The 22,096-nt window shown below is 45.8% G+C and overlaps 1 long non-coding RNA gene across 2 annotated transcripts; it reads left to right on the forward strand.

Annotated features, from left to right (window-relative positions):
- Nucleotides 1-3,708: 3,708 nt before the first annotated feature.
- LOC116438126 lies at nucleotides 3,709-5,790 on the forward strand. 2 transcript variants are annotated; one of them, XR_004237596.1, is made up of 3 exons: nucleotides 3,709-3,836; nucleotides 4,477-5,106; nucleotides 5,681-5,790. It is a non-coding gene; the product is annotated as an uncharacterized LOC116438126 (long non-coding RNA). The 2 variants fall into 2 exon arrangements; XR_004237597.1 differs by lacking the exon at nucleotides 3,709-3,836 and adding an exon at nucleotides 4,082-4,361.
- Nucleotides 5,791-22,096: the final 16,306 nt, after the last annotated feature.

The following is a 22,096-nucleotide window of genomic DNA, read 5'->3' on the forward strand; positions in this document are numbered from 1 at the left end:
AAGTCTCCCCATGGAGGGGTAGGTGGCAGAGGTGGATACTCAGTGTCAACTTCCATAGGAGCTGCCGGAGGGGGCTCAGATTGTGTTGGGGCTGTAGGCACAGCAGGTAGCTCCTCAGGGGCACTTGGATACGGTAAGGCAGGTTCAAAAGCCGTGATAGCAGGGCAGGCTATTGGGGCTGCCGCAAATGCCTGTGTGGCCCCATCAGCAGCTGCCTACTCCGCTTTCATATCTTGCAAGGTCACATAAACTAATTTCCACGCTGTAGACAAAGAACGGGCTTCCTTATCCCCATTGCTAGCTGTGTCCCACAGGCGGTCATCCACTCCCTTCCAAGGTTCTGCATTAAAAGCCGTACTTGGCTCAGGTGCAGAGCCGTTTTGCCGGCACCATAGCAACAACCGTCTCAATGTGGACTCCTCATATTTCACCCTTCATAGCAAGGATTTTTAACAGTAACCAGACTATGGCCCCTTCTTCTGCAAAAACTTTCTGCCCCATAGCCACACCGGCTGCTCACCTCCAGGGTGTCCTGTCGCGACGTACTTTGATAAATCCTGGAGCTCTTTGCTCCCCTGGCTCACAGTCCAGCTGTGCCAAAAGCTCCAGCTGGTCTTCTCCATCGGGGTGTATCCTCCCCTTCTTTTTGAAGCATCATGTCTGGCATCACCATCTGCGGAGAGAAACAATGGACTCTACACAATTCAATGTAAATCAAGCAGAAGCCATTTTATTGATGAACTACTGTCCCTAATATACAATTCTTGCTTTCCCTACATGTGATCATGCATGATTATTACTGGATAAGGCCTATTTTCACACGCTACTTTATGCTTTATGATTGGTTCTTGTATGTGTGTCACATTATCTGTTGTGTATGTCACAACTGTTCTTCAGTTTGCATTTTCTTATCCTTTTCTTCCTTTGCTTGTTCCTCCTTCACATTCTCCCCAATGCTACTTGTTCCTTTCTCACAAGCTTCCCATGGACTTTTTCCCTGTGTACATGCTCAAGTCCTTCTGTCTTACGTGTTTTGGTTCTTCTATTTTATGGCTGGTTCACGATATGTCCATTTTCTAGTAAAAACATGGTTTCCACAGAATACCATTGGTGGGACATTTTTCTTGGATGTTCTCAATCATCCACAATGACCCAGCTCTTTAATGTCTTAATCCACCCACTTTTAATTTTGTTACTAACAACCATAGCCCTCACGGCTGTAAAAATATGGATGTGGTGTAAAATACGGACCTTAGCATCCCAAGTGTGGACAACATCACAACTGCAAAAGAATTTGCAAAAGATACAAAAAGAATGGGGGGACTTGATACACAGGACTCCTTTAAACACAGGACTCCTTTAACATATGAAATATAGAATTCTTTTAACATAGGTGCTTTAGTATAAAGTGTAGATTAGGAAAAGTTGGGTGTTGGCTGCTCTGCTCGACCGTAACTGCTTTTGCAAGACAAGGAGCCTGGCCCTGGAAAGGGACTATGATGATCAGTGAATAGGAAATGATGTACCTAACGCTAACTGCTCTTGAAAAAAACAGACCCGAGTGGACTAGGATGATAAGGGAAAGGAACACGAGCTAATGGGTTTGGCTCTCCACTTGTCTGCAGAACAGGGGCTGAGTCCCTATGGGCTGAGCAGTAAGGAGGAAGACGCATGCTAACTGCTGTTTTAATGACAAACAGAGGAACGGTCACAAAGGGTGGAGAAATGTAACAAGAGAATAGGGATATAATCAATACACAGTTATAAATGAAGTAGAACTAATATAGTAACAAAATGTGTAACAGTAGAATTAAGTGTGTATTAGCAAAATAGACATAATAAATGTATTGAGAATACTGTGGTGTGTTTGTAACCCTAAGATAAGGAAACCCCAAATCATGTAGGACCCACTAGGACTGTAACTCTAGAGAAGTGACCAAAGCAAGGGCGGATGACGAACTTGTACATGTATAACAACGAACTTGTAAACGCAGAATGACAAATTTGTAAACATATAAAAAACCTCGGTAAGATAACCATGTCGGACACGCGTACAGAGGAGTTTACCCCAGCATGCTCACGGCTTGGCCAATAAAGGTGTGCTTTACTTTACAGTACCTTGCTGTGGAGTTGATTCCTTTGACTCAGTCCAGGCACGGCATGCAGCGTGGGGACACAGCCTACTGCTGCTCCCAGTGCCCTTGCCAGGGGCTTCCCCTGCCGTGCCATGCCTGGGAGCCGCCCCGGGAGCCCGCCCGCCCACGCTATGCCCGCAGCCCCGGCTTTGTGGTGCTCGTCTCTGCCAAGTCCGGCCCACGCCAGGGCCGTGCTGGGCACGCGTGGGGCCAAGCACAGCACCCCCCTCAGGCCGCGCGCCGCCGCTGCAGCTGCGGCCGTTGCGCTGCGGCCGTTGCGGTGCCAGTGGGCGACAGGCGCGATGGCCGAGCTGCCACTGTCCGCCGGGCTCAATGCCAGCACCTTCCCCGCCAAGCTGTGGCGCCTGGCGAACAGCCCCCGCGTCCGCTCCGTGCGCTGGGACAGCCAGGGCCAGGGGGTGCTCATCGACCGCGCCCTCTTTGAGCACGAGCTGCTCAGCCCGGCCGGCGTCCAGGGGCCGGCCCTGCGCACCTTCAGAGCCACGCAGTTCCGCAGCATCGTGCGCCAGCTGAATCGCTACGGCTTCTACAAGGTGCCAGGCCGGGCTGGCGCCACTGTGCCGGGCGATGCCGGGGCCTGCCTCCACTACAGCAACCCCTGGTTGAGGAAGGGGGATTTCTGGCTGAGGAAGGGCAGATTCAAGGTGGGGAGTGGGGCTTTTTGGATTTACCAATATCTTCTTCTCAACTGTGATGTCTTTTGTCTTCTGTAAACTCCCACACAGCAGTTTTCAAAGGCGTTTTATTCCCTAATAAAAGGAAACATTGCAGGCTCTGAACCATCTGTAGAATCTTTAGGATTCTGGTGGACAGGCTGTTGAAGAGGAGATTAATATTCTGGAAGTGGTCATAGTGAAAATATCTTTTCTGTCTAAAGGTAACTTGCAGGTGCTTAATCTTGGGCATTTGCTTCCTCAGTGGAATAGAAACACAACTTGCTTGGTCTGGCTTTTCCTGTTTTTTGGGGGTTGTTTTTTTTTTCTACCCTCCAGATTTAAAGATTTTTGCCACTGGATCCTGGAAATACCCTAGGGTCCATGAATGTTTGCCTGGATCATCCATATGGGGCAGCAGCAGAGGGCTCCAAAAAGCACCGCCTTGTGGTTGATGGTCTGAGTGGCTGGGTGGGGGTGGTGAGAGTGCCAGGCAGAAATGTGTGCTTTGCGTGCGGGTTTGCACCACCCAGCCCTGGGCAGTGCTGGCAGCGAGCTCTGCCCCTGTCGATGGCCGTGTTGGGAAGCAGGAGGGCCCCTGGCTTCCTGCTGGCTGATTTCTTACAGCTGGCGGGAGAAGCCAGGCTCAGGGTGTGAGGGCACGTCCCTTCCCTTGGTGTCTCCTGGTTTTCTGAGTTCATGGTTTGCCTCCAAGGTCATTTTGTAAGAGCTTCAGTTGCACCTTGGTAACACAAATCCTGAGTTTCAAACAATTGTCACGTGAACCGTGTGGGCAGCGTTTCCCTCCTGTTGGGAATGGAGAAGAGGAGGTGTTGTATCCCCGATGTGATTCCAAGAAAATATGGAGTGATCTTTGGGTTTCTTTCTTTCTGGTTCTCTTTCAAGGGGAATGCTAATGTTGCTGCCGAGTCTTCAGGAGGGGAGGCCAGGAACAGGGCTGCAGCAGAGGGAGCTTTGCCTGGCACCGAGAGCTGCGGGAACAGTTCCCCAGAGCCCGAGGAGCCTGGTAAGGAGAGAGCCCACACTGCTTTAGAGAGCTCTGAGGCGGCTGCTCTGAGCCTGCCTCTGGCAGGAAGGGAGATGAGAAGAGTTGAGTTCTCGTCTGCAGGGTTGGTGCTCCCTGGTGCCTTTCGTTCAAATCCTGCCCTGGCACAGCCTCCCCGAGCCCTGCCCTCCACGCTTCTCCAGAGGCACTGACACCGAGTGCTGTGCTGTGGCCAGAGGGCCGTGAGTAACCCTGACCCTGTGGGAGTTGTGTCACCAACCCGGGTGTCCCAATGTGGTTCATAACCCAGCTCACAGCACCCGTCAGCTTCAGCCGTTTCAGTGAGGACTGAGGTGTCTCTGTCAGCACAGAGGAGGAACAAGGCTGGGCTTCTGTGTGGGAGCTGGGACTGTCTGTGCTTCAAGCTCTTGTGGGTGACATTTGCACTGTGGGTGCTGAGACTCTATCGGGATACTTCAAACCTTTGGAGGTTTTGAAAACTTGGAATGCTCCCTGTTCTCGAATGAGCAGCCTTCAAATTCCCAAGTGAGAGTCTGCCTTTGAGGCCATCTTTAACAGTCCCCCAGAAGAAGGACCATTGCTGCCCAAGGGAAATGTGCACAAGGGCCAATATTGGCTCAGTGTTCCCTTTGCTTCCCAGATTCCATCTGATTGACCTCTCCAGGAGGGCTGCCCTGAGTGGGAAGAAGAGACAGAGGGAGAGCCTGTGAGAAGATCAGGCAGGTGCAATCCCTCTGTCTATAGTGATATTGATAGATGTGTATAGTTATATTTATCTATCTCTGTAGTTATATTTCTAGATTTATACAGTTGTATATATATGTCTATATAGATGAATTTAAAAATCTGTATAGAGGTAAGTTTATATATATATTTATGTATTTTTTTTATTTATATATGCATAGTTGTATTTCTAGATCTGCATAGTTACATTTTTAAATGTGTAGAGTTGCATTTATATATATGCAGTTAAGTTTATAAATAGTTACATGTGCATAGTTACATATTTATATAGTTATAGGTATATGGAGCATTAGGTACATAGATTGATATCTGTGTAGGTATAAGCAGCTTTTTAACCTCTTTCCTGCTCTGCTTCCTCTCTCACCTCTTGCTGTTGCCCCTGTGCCCCCTCTGTCCCCTCTTCCTGTGCTGGCTCCGAGCTGGCGGCCGGGCCGGGCGGAGCAGCAGCTGCAGCCCCGGTGTCCCTGGAGCGGTGGGAGCTGCCGGTGGCCACAGGCACTGTGCCCTGAGGAGCTGCTGGAGGACGGTGAGCCAGAGGGGGCTGGGGAGAGGTGACACTGAAGGGACGGTGACGTTGAGGTGCTGGTGGGGCTGAAGGGATGGTGGGGGAGCAGAGGGGAATGGTGGGGATTGAAGGGACTGGGAGAGCTGAAGGGAATGGTGGAGCAGAGAGGTGTGGATGGTGGGGACTGAGGAGACGGAAGTGGCACAGGCTAAGGGGGGTGTTAGGACTGAGGCCTGGGAGGACTGAGCGGAGTGGCAGGAACTGAGGGCTCTAGAGGGAGCTGAGGAGAACAGTGGGGCTGAGGGAACTGGGAAAAGTGGGGAATGAATGGTGGGACTGAGGAGTAGAAGTTCCGCAACGGAAGAGGCACAGGCTGAGGAGGGTGGCAGGTCTAAGGGGACTCAATGGGTTTGAAGGGAGTGAGGGGGGTGAGAGGAATTTGAGGGTCTGCAGGAACTGGGAGGGGTCTGGGGGTTTGCTGAGGGGATGGCAGGGCTGAGGGGATGGAGGGGGCCAGCAGGGAGCACAGAGGGGTCTGGGCCTGCAGCTCTGCCAAGCCTTGGAACCAATTCCAGAGCCTCCACTTTTGCCACAGCTGCCCTGAAGTCCTTGAGAACAACAAGAGACAGATGAGAACCAGCAGGGAGAAGCTGAAGGCCACAGCAAGAGCAGTGAACGGGGACCTGCTGCTGCCGCCCGAGACCCTGGCTGAGGCCCCAGGGCCGGCGAGGCAGGGTGGGCGTGAGGCTGGCGTGGGCTTTGGCCGCGGGCACTGGCCGGCTGGGCAGGAGCGGGCCCTGCCCGTGCTGGGGCCGCTCAGCGCGGCTGCCCCGGCCGGCACAGGGGCTGTCCTTGGGCAAGGCAGCTGTGCCGGCAGGGCCCGGCAGCGGTGCCGGCTGTGCCGCGCTGCCGGGGCTGCGGGACGGTCCCGCTGGGGCTGCGCTTGCCACAGCCTGGCCCGCTGGGCCTGGTTTTTCTTTCTAAGCCTCCTGGGGAGGCTCTGAGATTTCTCTTCCCTGATGGAAGTGCAGCTGCTGCCAAGGGAAACGTCCCGATCCTGACTCAGTGTTCCCTTTGCTTGCCAGGTGTCCCATCTGCTGTCCCCGTCCAGGAGAGCTGCTCTGCACGGGAGGAAGAGACCGAGGGAGAGCCTGGGAGCATCGGTGCCTGCAATCCCTCTGAATATATTTATAGATTTATGTAATTATATAAATACATAGACGTTTAGATAGGTGGATTGATATTTGTATAGGTATATTTACATTTGTATTTTTTTTATGTATATTGTTATATTTCTGTCTGTATTTAGGTATATTTTCATTATATATACAGTTGTATAGCTGCATAGTAAGATTGAAGTAGTTATATGGATATTTAGATAGGGAAAGACAGGGATATTGATATTTTTATATGTATGTGTATGTGCACAGTTATATCTGTAGTTACATTTATCTATATGTACGTATGGATATTTAATCATACATATGTACTTATGTTCACCTTGATGTATATAGCTGTGTAGCTGTGTAGATACATTGATGTAGTTACAGGCATAGAGCTATTTAGAATAGTATATTGGTACTTGTGTATTTGTATACAGGGGGGTTATCTTCATATACGTATCTCTTTATATATGTATTATACATATCATATTGAATATATATTTATGTCTGTATATTGTTATGCTTTCAAAGTTTACAGCTATTTTTAAGTGTGTATAGAGTTGTACAATTATATAATTATGTTTATTTAGGTGTAGGTGTAGGGTTATTTAGATAGGTATATTGGTGTTTTGTACTTGTAATCAGAGTAGTTGTAACAATCTGTAATAAAATAGTTTTGTTAAACTTAAAATATTTGTATATTAATTGTGTGTTTGTATCAATTTGTAACAAATGTAATTTTTTATCTTGTTTTGATTTTTGTGTATTTATCAGCCATGCAAGTGTAACAACCTGCAATAAATGTAATTTTTAAACTGAAATAAGCGTTAGTTTGTGTTTTTCGAATCAATGAGGAGATGTAAATATGATGATGTTGGAGGATTTTGGCGGTGAGGGAAGGGACTGGGGGAAAGTCTCCAGCCGTGCCCAGCAGATCCCCCCAGCTGCAGCCAGGCTGGGCAAGGGAACGGCACATTTGGGATGGCAGCAGAGCCACACGTTGGCTACAGACTCGCTGCAGAGGCCTGCTGAGAAAATGGGACTCCCCTGAGCGTAGAACTGCAGCCAGGAGCCACCCGGCGAGGACAAATCGTGCACAATGAAAAAGAGAAATGTGGCAAAACAGATGTGAGGATACTGTGGGAGCCTGTCTAGGTATGTCTTCAACAAAAATAATGTGTTAAAAATTGAACACGTTCCATAAAAGATAGGACTGCACTTTCCCCTTCACTTACCTTGCTGTGTAAGTGCAAGATATCCTTATTATTGAGAATTTTTTGCCCTTCAGCACCTCCCTCCCTCACATTAATGAAAAGATTACGTACTGCAACGTGTCACCATAAATGAAAACAGCCCTGGCCTCGTGACAGTGTTTGCAAAGTCTTCCCTCCTCCTGCCCCTTCCCATCCAAACTGTACCTGAGGTGAGTGAGGGCCCCAGGAATTCAGGAGGGTGCAGTACCACCACAGGTGGGAAGGTTTTGCAAAGCTTCCAAAGTATCAGGAAACTCTGGCTTTGCCAGTCTTCCCCTGGAGTATTTTTTCTGTTCATGAATGATCTGGGAGGACGCTGTGCCTCCAGCTCCCTCAAGTAAAGTTTGTTTTCTTCATGGCTTGAACAGAGGAAAATGAAAATCGTAATTTTTAAAGTGAAATTTGGGGTTTGGTGCAGCTGAGTTTGCTTCACGATTTGCTGTGGAAAGTAGAGTAAAAGCTTTAAATTCCCAACAGAGCTGACTACCAGCCCACACAGAGACTTGAATGAGGCCCAGGTGTGCTTGCTGCACACTGGTCCAAGGGAAAAGTTGGAAAAAAATCCCCTTTTATTGCAGATTGAGCCTCTGTGTACTGTTGTCTGTGGTAAAACGTGGTAATCCAGCCAGAAACTGTGGATATGTGAGCTTTAACAGCAACCTGCTTCTCCAGAGTGAGGGACAGGGCCAGCCCCAAAGCCTGAAAGGTGTTCTGGGTACTGGCAGAGGTACTGGAAGGCCAGGCTGTCCTTGTGCAGGGATGGCCTTCAAAGGAGCCTTCACACCTTGTGCTGCTGGCAAAGGGCAAGGTGGCCTTCCACAAAACGCTGCTTTTGTCCAGTTCTTTGAAATGTTCCAGCCAGCATCAATTCCTGCTGCTCACACCAGCCCCTTTCCAAGCAGGAGGAACTTTGTGTAGGCAGCCTGACAGCGTAGTGGCAGGAGGAGAAAATACTCAGCTGAGTGTTATCAGCTCTCTGTCAGAAGCTGCATCTGCAGTCCCTTATCTCTTCCAGTTGTCTCAGACGTGGAGGAAGTAGCAGTAAATCACTGATCCTGGAAAGGAAAGCGGAAGGAGCAAAGGCAGTAGCTGGTCCCTGGGGCCTTGGGAGCAGTGAGAGCCATCCAAAATAGGACCATTGCTGGGTTGTGGAGATGAGAGTGACCAAGCCAGCAATCCTCTGCATGAGACTGGAGCCATCTGTGAATAGGAGCATGGAAATCTGACCTTGTAAAACAGAAAAGGTGTCCTTGGGTATTTGCCAAAGCCTGGACAGGGTCTGAGCCACCTGGGCTAGTGGAACGTGTCCCTGCCCATGGCAGAGGGGCTGGATCTAGAGCGTCTTTAAGGTCCCTTCCAACTCAAGCCCTTCTGTGAGTCTGTGAATTACAAACCCATAATGACAAAGAGAACACAACAGATCTGGGTTCCCTGCTACGTTATTGGAGATTGCTGCAGTCACTTGCGTCACCTGGAGACTGCTTTGTATTTGGAGAGATTTTCAGGGTCCTACAGTATCTATGTGTGATTTTCCCCGGTTCAGAGCGACAACAGATACGACGACAGGCTATGTGCAAACACAGAATTGGTTAAGCTGCCTGTGAACCTGATGGGAAAAGTGTATTCGTGTTATTGCAGTGTTTACCCTGTACAGGTGATACTTGGTTTTCATTCTGTGTCGCAATGACCGCCACTGACCACTGCCCAGGCTAGGCTCCTGCGGTGTGCGACAGGAGTGGGGAGCAGCTGGAGGCTCTTGGCTTTAAAGCTGCTCCTCAGGAGTTCAGCTCTGCCCAGGGGAGCTGAAGCTCCAGGCACAGTGGCTGTCAGCAGTCCCGACGAGGGAGAGGATAAAAAGTAGCAAAGAGGGTTGCCACAGGAGATAAACCAAGTTTACTGAAGGCAACTCCCAGGAGACCAGCCCCCAGGAGCTCCAGGGAACCTCTTATAAAGAGAGGTGTTACAATGGGGATGGCTTAACTGGGGACCAATAGAAATCTCTAAGGGAGGGCTATGGACGAGGATAGACATTTCCTTGGGCCAATAGCCTCAAGCGGAGGAGGGAAAGGGATTACATGCCCCAATGGGGCATCGAGGTTTAGGGGATTTCCAAGGGGGGAGGTATCTAGAGGGGTAGGGTCTCGGGGGATTGATGGGGACCATATAAGGGTAAATTGGGAGGTTTCAGATGATGGACACTGGACCTTCGGGAACAACAGGAGGAGTTTGGGTGATTGATAGGGAAAGAGCTAGAACAAGGGGAGGAGAACAACCATGTAGGGAGCACCGGGGGAGCGGCTTGGGTCTGGGGCAAACCAACTGGGAATAGGAGTGGGGAAGGTAGGGATGAACCATTGGGGTACAGAAAACTTATATAAAAATACAGTAAAGGTATCGCATCACCACAATTCTGAATATGCAATGTTCATGCACAATGCTTATATATGCATAAATACTGGCTTTAAATCCGAATTCCCTCTTCACACAAGATGTGCAATCCATCAGAAATATTTAACAAGGAGCCATATTAGCTTTGGGCTTGATGGTATGGCTTGTTCAAAGTGTGTGACAAGTAATGGTAGCCCTAACAAATACCACTCTTGTTAATTTGGGTTTATCCTTTATCAACCCTCTTGCACAGAAATCACTTACTTACAGCAGAGACTAAATGAAATTCCTTAATACAGATGAGAATTGTGCAATCCAGGCAGATTAAAGGGGGAGTGTTCTGTTACTGTGAAAAGACAATCTAGATAACCTGTTTGCTGTACGTCCTGGAGAAGGCTTTGCAGTTAAGAATGAAAAGGAAAAACCCATTTCTCTTAAGACATATCTTGAAAGAGCTTTTTGTATTACCAGAAGCAGCTACACTGATATTGCCCTCCACAATTATAAACGCACAACAACTACTTACATAACTTAATCTGGCCACAATTCAGAGCTGCAATTCCAAAATCTGATAAAATACATTGCTACACTGTAAACAATGAAGGAGAGCAGAAATATCAACATTTCTCATTAGCCTTTTGGGTTGGAAAGACCATTTAATTTATGCTCCGTTATCTGCCAGACTAAATTCTGTTACGCAAACCTTAGGTCTCTGTTGGTCCTTATGTACTTCTTTAGTACCAATTTAGGTGCAAACCTGGTGTAAAACCTTCCACACAATCACACTGATTTAGAAGGACAGACTCTTCCAGCACAGAATTTGCTTTACCTGTGTAGAGGGATTCCTTGTGGAACAGAGGCTTACGATACCCCTGAAATGATTGGACAACCTAGGGTTGCTGAGAAAAGCTCCTGAACTGGCCCCTGGCTGCAGGCAAGCCTGGAGAGCACCTGGCTGCAGGCAGCCCTGAAAGTCCTTGGCAAAGTTTTACACTGGTCGGCTCCCCCATGGATTAGAGGCCGTCTAGAGGGACTGGGCGTGAATCTTTGCAAAAGTAGATATAAGCTTGTATATGTAAACAATAAAGGGAGAACGATGCTTAAATCGTATCGGTGTACGTGTCATTTATCTAGCCAGCTCTCCAGCACTCGGGACCTCTCCCCCCCCCCGCCCCCTGCGAAATATTTGCTCCTGCAAGTCCCTTGGTGTTACAAAAGCTGAAAGTCGCTTCCTCAGCAGAGGCAAAATCAGTGCCTCACTCTCTGCATGTGGTAGGATTTTACACCTGTCCTGACAGACAACAGGGACGCAAATTTGTTTCTATCATACCATTACATCTAAATCTTTGGTTTGAGAGCAAAAGGAAAATGTTAATTTAAGAAGTAATTTTTGCCTGGATTTTTTGACATGAGGACAAACTGTGGTCTGCTGGCAAGAGCAACACTGTCCCTGTGGGTATAAACCTCCCTGAAGGATGAACAGACTGTTGCCACAGAGGTCACATCTGCAGGATGAAAACCCACCGTGCCGTTAATTTGATGCAAACTAAGCCCAAGTGGCACAGCTCTTCATCCTCAGCACGGACTTGCCATTGCCGAGATGTTATTACCAGACTCAGCTCTTGTTTACAAGTGTTGTTAAATTGTCAGACAAATCAGCCACCCCTCCCTCTCTTGTCCTTCTTGGCGTCCGGCTGCGAGCTGCTGCTGAGAAAGGGAGAGGCAGAGTCCTTCTGGTAAACAGAGATTTCCAATAGGTACAAACTTCCTCCTCTCTTTTGTTTTCCAGTGACAATACAGGAGTTTGTCTTCAATCTCTGTGTCAGCAGGGAAGTTGTGCTTGCCCATCATGCCTAGGATATGAACAACTGGGATTTTTATTGGTGTAAAACCCAGAGTGACCTGACCCTCTTCAGGAATATGGAGAGAAGAGTCAAAAGGGATTCCTGGAATGGTGTAATAAACAGATAGTGCTATTAAACATATTGAGATAAAAAGGCATGAAAGCTCATAAAGCATATAGAATTGATGTAAAGCTAATCAGAAGGAAATAAGTTATTGTAATTAATAGTGAGGATTTCAGATTACAGGAAAAGAGGTTTCTGTCTTAAGTTAAGGACCTGTTCTTGAAATTTTATTTGTTCTCTTCTTCAGACTACAAAGAAAATTTGGTGGTTTAGAGTAGAATCTGGTGCCAGAAGTTTGAGAATAGGGTGTGAAAAGATCACCAGAGTATTTTATCTGTATCTAGGAAGAAGTCCTGCAGAGCTTCCCTTTGGCTTTGATTGAAAGTAGAAGTCCTGTTTTTACTAAGAATATTGATTTCTCTGTGTTTTGGAGGAAGAAAAAGGAAACAATAAACTGCCTGAAGTCTGAAGGTGAAGTGTGTCACAGAGGGCTAAGAGTTCACCAAGGCAAGAGACCCCCATGTAATTTAAACTGTTCTTTCCCTAATAACAATAATTTCCCAGTACATGTTGATTTCATCAAGCACCAGCAGAGTAAGTCAGATTCTCTTTTCTTGTTCTGGCCTTTCACATATCACTAAGGAAAGGTGAGGCTGTGTTATTCTCAGCTAAATTTTAAATTCTTCAGAAATCAAAACTGAATTCAAGTCTGGTTCATAAACACTGTAATGTACAGACTTCTTAAAATCTTGTATCCTTTTATATTTACCTGGAGATTTGAGCTCATTCCTTGACAAGAAGAAAAGACTACATATGGGACTAATCCTTTTTTTGATATGAAACAGTTTTCAGCAGAAAAGGGGAGAAAAAGGCCTTTGAACACATCTTTACTTACAAGAAGGGTGGCTGCTGCAGCAAATACTTATCAGGACAAAAAGGCATGGGCTGTCATTTTCTGTTATTATGTGTGCATGAAATAGTGGTATTAAGCCTCTGTTTTCAAGACTATAAAAACACACAGTACAATGTGAATCTCTATTTAATGTCTTTAACAGTGCAACTTATGCTGGATTCTAAGAGCTCTGTTTAATTACTTTAATGCTTTGATTGTTCCTGTGAATGTTCAAAAGCCATTAACCATAGCACTCAGCGTTTGGCAGATATTTGGTCTTGAAGGAAAACTTTTACTAATTTTTTTCCTATCTCTTTTAAAATTCACAGTGTTTAGTTAATATCAAGAGCTAGAAAGCAAAAGCATGTGGGAAAGGGCTACTTATTGTAGCAAATATATATGTTGTCAGAAAATGTCCTTTTGATAAAATCAGAATTTCAGAACTCTATCTTCTCCCTCTCTCCCTCTCTCCCTCTCTCCCTTTCCCTTTCCCTTTCCCTTTCCCTTTCCCTTTCCCTTTCCTCTTTCTTTTCCTTTTTCCTTTCCTGTTATCCCTTCCCCTTTCCTCTTTCTTTTCCTTTTTCCTTTCCTGTTATCCCTTCCCCCTTCCCTCTTCACTCCTAGTCTCTTATTTTCACACACAGAGGTTTTTATAATCTGTCCCCTTCAAAGTAATTTACCACCCATTCATTAACTCTGCCAGATGCTGTTTGAAGGTGTTCTCTCCATTTGCTGAGAGGCTCTCACAGCACTGCCAACAACAACTGTGAAGCCAGAGTTGCAGAATTTGTCATTGCTGGCCTGAAGTGCTACCCCTGGAGTGGAAATATCAGTAGGAACCCATGCTCTGCCTCCCCGTGCTGACAAATCCCTGGAATCCCTTCTGCTGTGCTCAGGGTCTGTGGCAGCACTACCAGAGAAGACAGAGGATGTGGCAAATCCTCAGGGACACCTTGGGCTGTGGCACTGGACAGCAGGACCCTCTCTTGGCCAATGGTCAGTTCTGCAGAGAGGTATTGCCATGCTCCTCAAAACACTCCTTTCTTTTTTGTGGAAATCCCTTCAGTTTCAGTCACTTATGACTCTGAGGGAGGCTGAAAACTCAACCCTCTTTTCCTGATAAAGCAGATGAAGGGCAGTTCTTCAGCCCATGGAATAAAAAATAAATTCTTTTGACCTAAGTAAGCCTCCAAGCACATACTTTGCAAGGGAATTACTTCCCCACTCATGGTGCACCCTCCCCGTTCTATTCCAACAAAATCCCAGTGCTTGATGCAAACAGCCCCAGGATATTTTCATGAATAGCTCATAAAATGGCTCACAATCAGCCTCATGAGAAAAGCAAAGTGTGTTTTCTAATATAACCAATTAGTTCGAGTTTTGAATGTTTTGCATTTGCAACTGAGGCCCTGTAAGCAATTCTAATTGTTGTCAGTAGGTGAGGTACTTATGAACAAAGAATTAAGTTTTACATGGCATTTCCTCATGGGTAATGATCATAAAAAAGAATGGTTGTTCGGAGGGTGTGTTATTGTAATGTGATATGTTCAAGGTATGACACACACATACACACAGAGTACAACACCTCTCCTTTATACTTTTCTTTTATAAATACATAGTTTTAAGAATTTATAATTTTTATTTGGCACAAAAGGTCAAAGATTCTGTAGTAAACACCTGTCTAGCCTCCTGGACCTCTAGTTTGGCCATCCAGGGCCATAGGGTGCTACTTCAAAAGCTATTTTTCAGTCAGCAGTAGCATACATAGGCTCCAGGACACCAAAGTGCCCTCTCTGTGTGTCATCAGCCATAGAAATGAGTTTCTTTCTGTACCCAAATGTCAAAAATTATGTATTTTTGCATGCAAAATATGATGACTTTTGCTGATATTAGTAACTTTTCACAGGGCCAAAGCTGATTAAGATTTCTGAAGTTTTACAAAATAGAGATGTAAATGTCACAAAAAGCATAGTAAGAATGAAGGTTTAATCATCCTGAAAAAAAATCCTCTCTTTCTGAAGTATTCATAGAATCACAGCTTGATGCAGAGGCAACTGACGCCGCCTTACCCTGCCAATGAGCCATGCTGGAAATGCAGAGCACGTCAGCCCCAAATCTGGTTCTCTGGCATGTTTTTATGTGCAATTGTCTCCAAAATCTGCAACAGCACAAGCAAAAGCCACAGCAAAGCCCATTCTGAGGATGGCTTGGGGGATCCTCCACACCTCTTCCGACTGCACAGGGAAAGCAGGTTCTCCCACAGCAGCAGGCTGGTGACTCTCACATCCCCTCAGCCTCGTGCTGTCACTGTGCTGTACCTTCTGTGTTCTGAGCCAGGAAATGTGACACTGCTGCTACCAGGGACATGGTCTCTGCTTTGGCCACACACTGCAGTGTCTCCAGGCTCCCCTGGGCTCTGTCCAGCCCAGGCCACTCCAGCCCTGGGGCAGCTGTCTCACAAGCAAGAGAGCACGTCCTGCTTTGGTGCAGCTTCTCTTCAGCTCACAGTGCCAGGAGTTATTTTTGGGTGGGGTGAAGCCCCGTGGCTTCACCGCTGCTGGGGCAGAGCGCAGGGACAGCACAGGGACAGAGGCCAGCCTGGGCACAGGTCACTGCAGGGTCCCTCAGCTTCATTGGGTACAGACAGTTCTGGAGACAACAAAATCCCCAGAAAAACTGCAGAACTGGGAACCAAGAGGACAAAAAGGAGCCTGTGGGCAGACTTTGAGGAGAAAACCTGTAAAAACAAACTCAGGTGGACCCAAGGCCAGGTAGGAAGGGGTTACCAACATCAGTGTGTACCCCTTCCCGAGGCAGAGTAGGAAACCCCCACCAATACTATCACAAACCTCCCAGCAAGAGACCCAGGACGCTGATGGCTCCCTGCGAGCCCCAGGCTGTGGCTGCGAGCTGTGGGACCTGGGAAAGTATTTGAAGGGCCAGCACTGCACAGAGAGGTGCTGAGGGTGTTTCTGTGCTCAGTTCTCACTGCTCTACTGGGGCTCTTCAGCATCAGTTCACCCCAGGGGTGTGTGACTGGCACAAGGGCTCCAGGGGTGACACCATCGCTGTGTGTTATGACAGCTCCTGCACACACTCATAACCCAAATGCATGGCATTTTATCAGGCAGTTCCTTTTTCTTTTTGATAGTAATGAATTTAAAGGGTTTAATGGTGATTTATTTGATTTAGAGATTTTATAGCAAGCATACTGAAATAAGAGGTTGGCACTAAATTTTGAATCAATGCCATAATTATAGAATGCGTTCCCAAATGAAGTCAATTAATATCTATTATTTTCTACTCCCATTGTTTGAGCTGAAATGTTACTTGCACTCCATTTATTGGAAATAAGAGACATTTTCCAAACCTTCTTAACATTTATTAACAATGTTTACCAATCTTTTCATTTTAAACTAATCTGCTTTTTGAGACCAAAATATATAACCCTTCTGAACAAAAAAAAAATTAATTTTCTGCATTTTAGATCACATCACATCTAAATTCCAAGTAAAACATGTCTGAGCTTCATTTCTCTTTTTCTGACTGCACCCTGCCCTATTCAAAGGCATCATGTAAACATCATTTAGTGCACCATTCTGGATGGTTTGTGGGTTGCAGACTGGTGGGGGGAGTGCAACACATGTACACACATCATTGCCAACTGTTCATGGCAACCTCAAACTCAAGCTTAACGTTTCCTTGTCCCAACAGTTGAGCAGCGACATAAATTCAGCTTCCATGAATCCAGAAATTGTTTAAACCAACATAAAATGTGTAATTAACAAATAGGCACCCTCATCGTTGTTCTGGTGATTATGAACAGAAAATCATGTCCTACAGGAACTGGAAATGTGTAGGCTGTGCTATGGAGAACACTGGATGTTCAGATGGCAGAGGCACTAGAAATACGCAAAAAGTGCTGGTTTCAGTCTTATGTATTTCTATGTTACCTCAAATTTATGGACAAGAAGCACTTTGCTCCTATTTACAGCACAGCTGAGTGTGCAGTCCTTTCATACTATGAAGGAACATGACTATGTCAAGGGAATGTCTGAATGGTTCATGAATCTGAAGAACAAATTGGCCAGATTTTCCTTTATCTCTTTCATCTCAGTATCACTGCCTTTTTGTAAGAAGCCAGGCATTTTCTCTCCCCCATCAGTGGCCGGGCTTGTTTCTCTATCATCTGTCTGCCAGCACATACCCATGGACTTGGAGCTCTTCACCTCCAGGAACCTGGCTCTGGCTGGGTTTGGGGGACAGCTTGGCTATTTTTGACCTTGCAAGCAGCACTTGTTTCTCCTGGCATTTTCTGGGAAGAGCTGAGTGCAGCACTGGGAATGCTCTCTGAAGAGCCTCAGCCTTCTGCCATGTGCTGCTTCCATGGAGCAGATCCAAGGGTGCCACATGACCGTCAGGTTTTCATCAGACACAATGCTGGGAAGGCAACCTACACAGTGTCCTGAAACTGAAATGGGATGAGGGCTGACCCTTTGTTCTGCCCTCCAGAGAAATGCAAGCACAGGAACTGGTGGCTGCACCTCAAACCACATCTGTCACCAACATCCTGAACTTTGTTTACACCAACTCCCCCTCCATGGGGATTCTCCAGCAAAAGCCAAGATCAGCTTCTCTCGTGCTGTGTTATGAACTTGTTGGCTGGAGGGCTGACCCAAAGCATGTGAAACGGTGCCGCATCAATTCCATGGGATCTCAGGGGTTGTGTTTACACAGCTTCACTTGTCAGTGCTGATCAAGAACTCTGTGCTCACCTCACCTCAATGGAGATGTGTCCATGTGCAAGGAACACACCTGGAAAAGGTGGGCAGAGTGTGGATCCATGTCATGTTAGTGTCAACTGCTCTAATTGATGGTAGGCCTGGAAAGCTGGACTCGATGGTCTTGGAGGTCTTTCCCAACCTTAATGATCCTATGATTCTGTGACTGTTGAGGCACAGTTTTGGCCATATTGTCGAAAATATAACCAAAACAGCAAAAACCAGAGGAGGTTTCACACCACTTCAGCCTGATATTTCGTGCTGTATGCCTGGTAGCAAGCTGAGACACTTAAATATGTCTAGCAATGTTATATTTTAAGGTGACAGCACCTAAAATATTTTCCAAAAATGGCCCAGTACAATTTTATTATCATACAAACATCCAAGGTAAGGAATGCATTTTTGAAAAGTAGCTCATTACAAAGCCCTTTATTGTATTCTGGTGTTGTCAAGGATACCAGCATTTATGGTAAATGCCTTCCATAAGCAAGCCCTGGCTCTGCTGTAACAGGAAATAATCAGAGACTGAGTTATGTTTCTGTAATTTGCCCCAGAAGGTTTTGTAATCATACCATCGACACAGGAGTACAGCTACTTTTGGGGTCCGTCTTGCTTTCACTGCACTCTGAGTTCTACCTAGCAGCTGAAGGAGAATGCTCTGTTACAAATGAAAACTGCTGTCTGAGAACAGCACACTGATTGCTGGCAAACATTAAGGCTTCCATTCTTCATTAAAAAGGCAGCACTGGTGACCAATATTCTGCTTTGTGTGTCCTCACAGCTGATCTGCTGGAAGTCTGACTGTCCAAGAGAAGTTTCCTTACTTGTCAACCAAATGTACCAATGTCCAATCAGCAAAACTTCATCCAAACTATGAAATATTAGGAATTCCCCAATGCTCTTTTTTGGGGAATTGACTGTAATTCTGACTGCAGCTGGGTCAGTTATACTGAATCCAGTGTAGCTTAACCATAACAGACACCAAAAACCTGTGCAAGAGCATCTAAGTCCTAAAGCGGCACCTGGATCCAGAGAGGAATTTCCCTGGAGTCTCAGAATGACTCACCATAGGTCAAAGGACGAGTCAAGCTGAAAGATGGGCGCTGCTGAGACGTGCCAACAGCCAGCAGTTACCAACAGGTGTAAGAAAAGAGGAGGCTCTGTGTGCTTTTCCTGCACCCAGGTACTCACTCCCATCTCTGCCCTGCATTGGATCTGCATCGGCGTGAGCACAGCTGGGGACTGAGGGAACTGAGAAACAGCCTGGGAAATAGGATGGTGAAGGTGGCCCTCTGCTCCAAGGATACAACCACAGAGCAGCCCAGGGTGGGAGGGGCCTCAGAGGGTCCAACTTTTTGTGGGAAGGGGAGGGAGCGTCGGAGAGCTTGCCTGGAACCCTGTCCAGCTGCATCTTGGAAACCTCCAGCAAGGGGGACTCTGACGCACCCCTGGGAGGTTGTTCCAGCAAATGCTTGCTCCTACTGTACGAATTGTTTTCTTATGTTGACACAAAACCCCTCCCAGTGTTAGCTGTGCTGTTGCTCCTTGTCTTCCCCACGTGGCTCTTTGTGAGATGCTCTGTCCCCTTTGTATCTCTGCTGTAGGTACTGGAATAATGTGATGAACCTCGTGTTCTCCAGGGAGAACAGACCCAGCTGCTCCAGTCTTCCCTCACGGCACAGGTTCTCCAGCCCTTTGATCACCTCTGTCCCTCCTTTGGACCCTCTCCAGTCTGTAAGAACAGCAGGGGGAGAACAGAGCACTGCAGGGAGAACCATTGTCCAGTTTCAGTGGAAGCACAAACTTACACTCAGTGAATGTCACCTTGGCTGTTGCTGGAACAGTTCAGGAGATGTTTGGAGGGAGCAAGAATGGAAATGGAAAAGGAATAATAAAAGTAAAAATAAAAATAATATATATATTAAAAAATAAAAGGAAACTGAAATGGAAATCATCCCTAATGATACTTTTCTACCGAGAATTTCTGGCAGTGGAGCACTGTTACAGCAGGCACCAGAGAAACAGGAACAATTATTTCTGCAATGAGAACTTTGCCTATTGTGCTAACTCTGTCCTCCACTGCTCAGGCTCCATTCAGGCTCAATGGCTCGTTTGTAAATCATCCAGTGTTCCTTCTTTCCAGAAGGGACTGATGACACAGCGTGTGGTTAGCATTTTCCCTTGGACAAAGCAGGATATGCTTCTTCCTGACTGACCTGAGTGGGAAGGCACCTGCTCTATAAATGCTTAATGCCAAAGGACCTCCAGCACTCTGTGTAGCTGTAGCTGCTGCACAGTTTGGACAATTGCTTACAAACTAATGACCTCTCTTCATCAGTGCTTCAACCTGAACATAATTTATGTTAGTTTTATTGGAACAATTTAAAGAGAAAAGCAGTTCTGTACTCTCAATTTAATTGTTTTCTTACCAAAATGCCAGGGATTTTGCCCTTTTTTAAAATAAAAATAAACCCACAGAAAGGATTGTCTGTTCTCTCAACACACAGAATGTAGATATTTTCTCTCTTTGAGAACTAAAAAGTATTTACATTTCTCTTCATAGATTTGTGAGAAGTGAAATTAAAGTATCAATATGTCATAATTTGAGGGACCAACCTTGTTGGGACAAGAAAAAGATCCATGTTTGCCTGAAGGAAAAGAGCATGACCTAAACCTTTCACACATTTGCAGGCCCTCAACCTGGGCTCACCTCTTGAAAATGTCATTTCACCTTTCACTGTGTTGGTCACAAGACCCCATGCCACTGTTTTGGAATGGATATTCTTGTTCAGAGCAGGGAGATAAGGCTGATAAGGAGAAAAGTAATCATAAACCCAGCAATTAAAATGTACCTTCTACAAAACAATATATCCTTTCAAAAACTTTTTATTGTTATCTGAGCTAAACAGAAACAGTGCAATGAAAAGAGAAAAAAACCCCAACTCTAGAGTTTGCACACAATCCGGTAATTCTGTTGTGTAGTCGTTAGTAAGTTGATTACAGGAAGACCATAATTTTCACTGGCACCATTGAAATGGCACAGCACAAATTCTGTGAGACGCTTTGGAATCAGGTCATGGATGCCCTCCAGCAAGCACTGAGCTGGGTTTTGAATTCAATGATGCTGTAGTGATTTGTACCAGCTGAGCTTCTAGCTCATTGTCTTTTGTAATCTAGTTGTGTCTGCAATTTCCATTTTAAATAATTCCGTCTTAGAGTTTCCTCAGTATGTCTTTGTGAAAAATTCAGCTGCTAATCAGCTTTAATGCAAAGTTACCACTCTCACCACTGGCTTTCTGGGAATCTTGTATAGTTCTAATGTTTAAATATTCTAATGTTTAAATGCCTGATGTTCTAATGTTTGAATATTCACTCCAGACCTTTCAAGAACCTGCTTCCTTTAAAGGAAGAGCCAAGAACACTGAACAAGTACTAGTAACTGTTTTGGAAAATCTGTTAATGAGCACAGATATGCTCTGTGTGGATTTGATGATGACCCTTATCCCATCTTGTGTGAGACAGAATAACTCCATTTCTTTGCCAATTTCTTGAGTCTTTTCAAATGCAAATAATGTGAATATTCTTCCCTTTCATCACAACGGCAGGGTAAGAAGAGAGAGTAGATAATGCTAAGTTTCTCACTCTGATAAAAACATCAAACAGAAAGGCCAGATTAATTTCTAAATTAATTTCTAAATTGTACCAGAATCCAGAGATCAGAGATCAGAAAATGTGGTAGCCATTGCTACAGGATGGGGGTGTGTCTAGGTGCACCCTGCTCTGCATTCCACACTTAAACTCTGTGTTCTGAGATATATTCATTTAGCAGTCATGCAATCCAGAGTCATGCTCAGATTTGTGTGTTGTTTAGCAGTTTTGTAAATCTCAGCCTGAAAACCTGCAGATCGTGGTTCCATCTCCTCAGGGCATTCATTCAGGGGCATGCACAGTGCACAGCATGTGAATAAATCCACTGGAACCAACAAAAGTGCCCACACACTTGAATTTACAAACCTGTGGTACCAGGCTGAACTGGGCCCCTGAAATCACTCATCATGTCTGGTTTTGCCATTCCCTTTCTGCCACAGAGTAAAGGCAAAGTAAAATATGAGTTTTAGGCTGATTCCTAGGACAGATATATGCAGCTTTGCAACCCCCAAAAATCCTCCCTCTCTCTGGCAACACTTTGGGTGCTTAGGAAGAAAAGGAACAAATTTTTGTCTGCCTCATTTGCTAAGGATTTGCTTCTCCTCTTGCATGGTTCATGGCTGTCTGATTGCATTGTACCACATATGCCAGAACTTAAATTAGAAATAAAGAAAATAAAAATTTATTTCTGCAAATTAAGGAAAAAAAAAAAAAGGAAGAAAAAAGAAACTCTATAAAAGTTCTGTCTTGTTGGGCCATCATGTCTAAATGATTGTGGCAGGTAGAAGTTGATGGATGATATCTCTGACACGAGTTGGGGAATGGTGTGTAACCTTTCCAGCTAATAAATGATAATTTATAGAACTGAAGGACATTATAATTCTTTTGGTGTAGTGTCACTTGGCAGTCCTTCTTATTTTTATTTACACCATGCTCAAGAAAGTATCTCTTGATACTTGAGCTTGATAAACGGAGAAAT

Source organism: Corvus moneduloides, chromosome Z, assembly GCF_009650955.1.
Source record: "Corvus moneduloides isolate bCorMon1 chromosome Z, bCorMon1.pri, whole genome shotgun sequence".
NCBI classification, from domain to species: domain Eukaryota; kingdom Metazoa; phylum Chordata; class Aves; order Passeriformes; family Corvidae; genus Corvus; species Corvus moneduloides.